Genomic DNA, 7,624 nt, shown 5'->3' with positions numbered 1-7,624 from the left:
TTTCACATCTCAATAGTAAAAAATAGTTGAAAAAACGATAATATTTATAAATTTGAATTATCCAGTTCAAAGTCATTATCTCGTGAAGTTGAAATATATAAGAAAACGTGAAGTGCAAAAGAACAGACACGTGAATAAGGCATGGCGTTCCAGAACGAAGTACAAAAGCAAATATCTATATCTGGCTTAACATTTTTTTCTTATAAACAAATAATATTTAGATTGTAAAAACATGTTTCAAGCTACCATAGAAAATGAGACCAAATAAAAGTAACCAAAGAAGATAATGGGGAAATGTATATGATATATAGAATGACTCGAATAATCTTAAATGGTACCTCAACACTTTGGGAGAATCTAAATAAACATACAGAGAGACTGTAAACAATAACAAATATTTAAAGCATTCCTTTTCTACCAGACGTGTGTGAGAACCACCATAATGTAGAGGAAACATGAGTGGTTAACATTCCATTCACCATCAGAGAGGTAATTACAGATAATGAAGTAGAGAAATGTGCCAAACACAAGTGAGAAAATAGGAAAATATATTACAATACGGACATGAACACATTGTTCAGAGATTACAATAGCTAAACACATGGAGTGGGTACCATTCAGGTTTAAAGCAAAGCTGTTCAAACACAATGACTCCATGATCAGAGATCAATACTCGAAACAGAGACCAGAGGTACTGACACACAAGTAGTGATAGTTCAGGTAACGATGATCAAACCTCGTAATCTGTAGGATTCCCATCGAAGTCATAGCGGTAGGCCTCTTCCTTTAACTGAAGTAATCTTGGAAGCCATAAGTTGTAATAAGGTAGAACACTAAGTCAATCTAGGAATAGATAGTTAAGGTAAACCATTGGCAAAGTAATAATACATGAATGTGCAAATAGATTGAATAATGCAGTAGTTGGCAGCAAGATGACATCGCTTGATAACATCAAATAGATTGAATCGCATGCTTGATGAGGGAATAATACCTGCTCTCAGCTGTAGGGCAAAAGCTAAAGAAAGTTCAGTTTAATAAAGCCACATTTTGGTTGTGGGCAAACAAATATGCAAGCAAATGATGGGACATCCGTTTTAAAGAAGAAAAATCTATGCAAATAGCATATCATAGATATACTGGGTTAGAATAAAATTACACACTGAATTCAACCTAACTAAATTAAATTATTGCTTAAACTGAAGGGGCGCTGCTTGTTCATAATTGTATCTTACTCCATGAATGTTAGTACATGCCTTTTTAGGTGAGTAGTAAATGTTAAATTTTCTCAGAAACAAGCTCTCAAGTGTTTCAGTATGTTACCTTGGTGATATTTTCTTCCCTCGCTCAATACTTAAGTTCACCACTCGTGTGTAGTCAATAGTTACATAGATCTGGACACATGTAGGAACCCAGCAGACTGAAATATTTAGGAGATAGCATTTAAACTCATACTGATGTACATGAAAAAATTAGGAGAGAATATAGAAAAATAAAGTGGTGTGCAGGAAACTATTTTTGAATTTTCATAAAGAACATCCAAATAGAAAAATCGCTCTAACTTGAACATAAGGCATCCTTGTAAACTTCCCAAAGGAGTTGTCCCTAAAATAGTAGATAAATCTTTTGATCACATTTAATTGAACAATAGAAGGGCCTGTTCGACAATGCTGAGAGTGCAATTAAGCAATGTTCATGCTAAAAGAAAAGGCAATATGTGATGAACGAAAAATTAGGATCTGCAGAACAACATTATCTTTTCTTCTTACTCAGCAAATCTCTGAAATAGAAAAACACAAGGTTGCGTGGAAGGCAGCAACGCGAAGTGGTAGATAAATATATGCACATGAGGATACTCAATTATATCCCTTCATAGAAAATCAATCCAAGATTTTATTTCCAAATGCAATAGTGAGGTTCTGTGCTATTTCCAAACGCTAATGTATCATCTTTGTGCCTTGGGATAATTGTAAGTACAGAAATTTCTAGCCTATGTGGGTGTAGCCTTTCTGTGGAGGAAAACCAGACTCATCTGCCAGATGTTTCGATTATCTGTTTGAGTGTGATGGTGACATAGGCGTGACATGTACTCGTAAATGTGCCAACAACTAATTACCAATTTAGAGATCAGACAAAAGGTAGACGGTCATCTGCATCAAGGTGAACTCATGAAAAAACTGAAAGAATTTTTTTGCAGGTTTATGTAAAAAAAAGGACAAGGCAGGTTTAGCAGTGTTTTCCAATATAGCACACCCCTTACACAGATATTACTCCAAGATTCACACTGGAGTTCGCATAACCATACAATGGAATGTACATTAAGAATATGGAGATGTGAAAGGGAAATCAATGGCACTGTGTGTGGACTGTGGAGGTGGGGAATTTTCCAAATAACAATTTTCTTTTTCAGTGTAATTTTTATGAACTATAAATAATCAACCAATAAGAGAAGAAGTATATGGTAAATTATCCTTCTGTCTTTCTTCAGTGTTTGCAATATTGAGCTTAGATATGATGCATATTTGACTCGTAATCTGTGTGCTCATATGCAGCTTCTAAGTTTTATTTTGTAGGTTGAAGGTGCTACTGCAAAAGTGTGACTTAATAATTTATGAAAGTTCTTATGCCACCTTAGTGCAGAATAATGGACAACTGCATGGTTAACTGCTTATGAACTATGACTTTTCATACGTAAATTTAATTTATGTGATCAATTTATATAGGCTGTTAGTTCATTCAAAAAAAAATCTATGATATATAATCAATCTTGCACACGTAAATTTATATTAAACTTGGTTTGAGTGTCAATTTAACAGTGTCATTACCTATGTAAATAAGTTTGTTTGAGTAACAAATGTATGAAAGCTAAATTATAAAAATCATATAATTCAATAGCAGAACAGAGCAGAAATAAGCTAATATACACTGGTAGAAAAACAGGCTTCGGGTGAGCCCCATAAGTCGCGAAGCTGTAGGAACCGCGACTAATGGTACCTTTAGTCGCGGTTCGGGAGGCGAACCGCGACCAAAGGCCTGGGCCCAGGGCGCTCGGTGGCCAGCCGGTGCACGTGGGGGTCTTTAGTCGCGGTTGGCCTGGCCAACCGCGACTAAAGATGCCCGAAGGCCTTTAGTCGCGGTTGGCCAACCGGGACTAAAGCCCCCCCTATATATACCCATCCAAAGCAGCCAACACTTAGCCATTTGGTGCCATTCTCTTCACAAACTTCACAAGTGGGTGTTAGGTTTGCTTTTGGTTCCTCTTATGCACATAAGGTGTTTGATGAAATGCCCCAAGAGCATGAAACAAACATGATATGAAGTGTTGGAGCCACACTTGAGCTTTCTCATTTATTTTTTCCTCCTCGATCGCGGTTAGCAACTTGAACCTTTGATGTGTCGTTGATAAAATGTGCATGTGCATGTGTGTAGTTCATTGTTTAATTTATATTGTTTGTAGCTAGTTAGTTTAACAAATGCATGATGGTTAATTATATATTTTATATTATAATAATGCAGATGAATCGACAATGGATGTACGGTAACCGACTCTCCGGCGAGTTCAAGACGGGTTTGAAAGATTTCCTCGTAGTGGCTAATGCGAACAAGCGGGGGGTTTTGTTATCTGTCCATGTGTTAAATGTAAGAATCGGAATGGTTACTCTTCCTCAAGAGATGTTCACATGCACTGCCGGCACGGTTTCATGCCAAGCTATAATTGTTGGACCAAGCATGGAGAAAGAGGGGTTATAATGGAAGAAGATGAAGAAGGGGATGATTTCATCGATGAAAGCTATCTTGCTCATTTCGGTGATACTTTCATGGAGGATCTTTGAAGGTGAAGGGGAAGGTGAAGGGGAAGGTGAAGAAGAGGCGGTGATGATCCCGTTGATGATCTTGGTCGGACCATTGCCGATGCACGGAGACGCTTGGCAAACCGAAAAAGAGAGGGAGAATTTGGATCGCATGTTAGAGGATCACAGGAAGGCGCTGTACCGGATGCGATGATGGTCTGAAAAATTTGGGCTGCACACCGGATTTGCCGAGATGGAAGGCACAGCAGGTGTAGTGACTCGGCATTTGAAAACTTGCTTGAAAATGTTGAAGAATATGTTTCCAAAGAATAACGAGTTGCCCGCCACTACGTACGAAGCAAAGAAGGTTGTCCGCCCTCTAGGTTTAGAGGTTACGAAGATACATGCATGCATCAACGATCGCATCCTCTACCGCGGTGAATACGAGAATTTGAATGAATGCCCGGTATGCACCTTGCATTGCGTTATAAGATCGGAGGCGATGACCACGGTGACGACGATGTTGAGGGCCGAAACCCGGAAGAGGGTTCCCGCCAAGGTGATGTGGTATGCTCCTATAATACCACGGTTGAAACGTCTGTTCGGGAACAAAGAGCATGCCAAGTTGTTGCGATGGCACAAAGAGGACCGTAAGTCGGACGGGGAGTTGAGACACCCCGCAGATGGAACGCAATGGAGAAAGATCGACGAGAGAGTTCAAAGATTTTGTACCGACGCAAGGAACATAAGATTTGGTCTAAGTACGGATGGCATGAATCCTTTTGGCGAGCGAGCTCCGACCATAGTACGGCCCGTGACTCTATGCATCTACAACCTTCCTCCTTGGTTGTGCATGAAGCGGAAGTTCATTATGATGCCGGTGCTTATCCAAGGTCCGAAGCAACCCGGCAACGACATCGATGTGTACCTAAGGCCATTAGTTGATGAACTTTTACAGCTGTGGGGCAGACCTGGTGTCCGTGTGTGGGATGAGCACAAAGAAGAGGAATTTGACCTACGAGCGTTGCTTTTCGTAACCATCAACGATTGGCTGCTCTTAGTAACCTTTAGGATTTGTCAAATAAGGGATACAATGCATGCACGCACCGCTTACATGAGGCCGAAAGTGTACATTTGCCAAATTGTAAGAAGAACGTGTACCTTGGGCATCGTCTATTTCTTAGAAAGGTCATCCAAGAAGAAAGAAAGGCAAGCATTACAACGGCAAGGCAGATCACCGGCCGAAGCTGCGGAACACACCGGTGCCGAGGTATTTGATATGGTCAAGGATTTGAAAGTCATCTTTGGAAAGGGTCTGGCGGACAATCGATTCCGAAGGGAGCCGACGGGCACGTAGCCATGTGGAAGAAGAAATCTATATTCGGGAGCTAGAATATTGGAAAGTCCTAGAAGTCCGCTCTGCAATCGACGTGATGCACGTTACGAAGAATATTTGCGTGAACATCCTAAGCTTCTTGGGCGTGTATGGGAAGTCAAATGATACAAAGGAAGCACGGCGGGACCGACAATGTTTGAAAGACCACGATGACCGGCATCGGAACGGTTTCAAGGTCGTGCCGGCTACGCTCGACCAAAGAAGAGAAGGTCATCTTTTTTGAATGCCGAGCGGTATGAAGGTCCCGTCGGGATTCTCGTCCAATATAAAGGGAATAATAAACATGGCGGAGAAAAAGTTCCAAAACACGAAGTCTCACGACCGCCACGTGATTATGACGCAATTGCTTCCGATTGCTTTGAGGGGGCTCTGTAGGAAAATGTTCGAGTAGCCATTGTGAAGCTATGTGCATTCCTCAATGCAATCTCTCGAAGGTAATCAATCCGAAGTTCTACCACGGTTCTGAACGATGTGATCCAATGTCTTGTCGATTTCGAGTTGGTGTTCCCGCCATCCTTCTTCAATATTATGACGCACCTCCTGGTTCACCTAGTCGATGAGATTTCCATTCTCGGTCTGTATTTCTACACAATATGTTCCCCTTCGAGAGGTTCATGGGAGTATTAAAGAAATATGTTCGTAACCGTGCTAGGCCGAAGGAAGCATCGCCAAGGGCTATGGAAATGAGGAGGTAATTGAGTTTTGTGTTGACTTTGTTCACGACCTTAAGCCGATTGGTCTTCCTCAATCGCGGCACGAGGGAGACTAAGTGGAAAAGGCACGATCGGAAGGAAATCAATGATATGTATGGACGGCCATTCTCGATCGAAGCACACCACACGATTCGACCAATTCCAGCTTGGTGGCTCCGTACTTTGAGAAACACAAGAATATTTTACGCTCGGACAAACCCCTGGGAAGCCCGAATCCTGGATTAGGAAGGCCCACATGGAGACTTTCGCGATTGGTTGAGAAAACATTTAATGAGTGACAATAAGGTTGTAGATCACCAGACATGTTGGCCAAGACACCATCTTCGACTATAACGACTTTCCAAGGGTACGAGATAAATGGGAATACATTTTACACGATCGCCCAAGATAAAAAGAGCACCAACCAAAGCAGTGGTGTCCGCTTTGATGCGAACCGAGAATGGGCAAAAGGTCACATATTATGGTTACATAGAGGAGATATGGGAACTTGACTATGGACCCTCCTTTAGGGTCCCTTTGTTCCGGTGCAAATGGTTCAAGCTAACAGAGGTGGGGTAAAGGTGGACCGGCAATACGGAATGACAATGGTGGATTTCAACAATCTTGGTTACCTTGACGAACCATTCGTCCTAGCGAAAGATGTCGCTCGGGTTTTCTATGTGAAGGACATGAGTAGCAAACCGAGGAAACGGAAAGATAAGAAAACGATCGGTACATCATGCGATGATTCAAAGCGCCACATTGTTCTTTCGGGGAAAAGAAACATCGTGGGAGTGGAGGACAAGACAGACATGTCGAAGATTATAATATGTTTGCTGAAATTCCGCCCTTCAAAGTGAACACCGACCCAAGCATTAAGTTAAATGATGAGGATGCTCCATGGATACGGCACAATCGTAAGCAAGCGGGGACACAAGGGAAGAAATGATGTGTAATAATTTATTGTACCAAACTTTGTTGAATGAATCATGTGAATTATATTACCGTGATGTGTTTGGTGTCCATTTTTGAATGATTCAATTGACTCGAGATAGCACCGATGATACATGAAATTTGGAGTGACTAAGTCATACTCCTGCATACATGAAATTTGGAGTGACTAAGTCATACTCCTGCATATAGGAAATTTGGAGTGACTAAGTCATACTCCTGCATACATGAAATTTGGAGTGATTTAGTCATACTCCTGCCTAGGCGTATAATATGCATACTCGTAGTCTTCATAGCCGCCGCCGTTGTCTTGGTAGTCGTCGCCTTCTAAGTTGCTGCGGCGTCGTCGTCATTCTTGTCGTCATTGTCGTCGGGCGGCGCTCGTGGCTCGAAGCGAGGGTAGCGCAGCCGGGGATATCGCCGGCCGTGATGTAGTCCATGACGCTCTGCAGAGTCCGGCCGTACCACCATAGCCGACGGCCGGCCTCGTGGAAGTTTCCGGGAGGCGGACCGTCCTCCTCATACTGGCGAGCGCCTCTCACGCCGATTGATGAAGAAGGCGTCCCAAGTATGCTTGGTTATCGGGATGCCCGGCGGATTCATCCGCTGCTCCGGCGTGAGGTCGAGGTAGTAGTGGTTCGTGATGGCCGCCGGCGCGCAGTACCACGAGGGACGGGAGGGACCGCACGCCGCCGGCGCTTAGGCTCCGGCCGGCGAGGACGCGGTAGCCGGAGGGCAAGGGTAGTTCGAGGCGCAAAGCTCCTCCACCGCCGGTAGGTTAGAGTGGGTGCGGTGGA

General features: G+C 42.9%; 1 long non-coding RNA gene across 1 annotated transcript; it reads right to left on the bottom strand.

Annotated features, from left to right (window-relative positions):
* Window positions 1–445: 445 nt before the first annotated feature.
* On the bottom strand, window positions 446–3,085 carry LOC127341342 (uncharacterized). Its single transcript, XR_011754883.1, has 2 exons — window positions 737–3,085; window positions 446–634 (listed from the first exon to the last, which is right to left on the bottom strand). It is a non-coding gene; the product is annotated as an uncharacterized lncRNA (long non-coding RNA).
* Between the last annotated feature and the right edge of the window lie 4,539 nt (window positions 3,086–7,624).

The sequence above is a fragment of the Lolium perenne genome, chromosome 3, assembly GCF_019359855.2.
Source record: "Lolium perenne isolate Kyuss_39 chromosome 3, Kyuss_2.0, whole genome shotgun sequence".
NCBI lineage: Eukaryota > Viridiplantae > Streptophyta > Magnoliopsida > Poales > Poaceae > Lolium > Lolium perenne.
The sequence above is the reverse complement of the archived record's forward strand: the minus strand, read 5'-3'. Positions and strand labels throughout refer to the sequence as shown.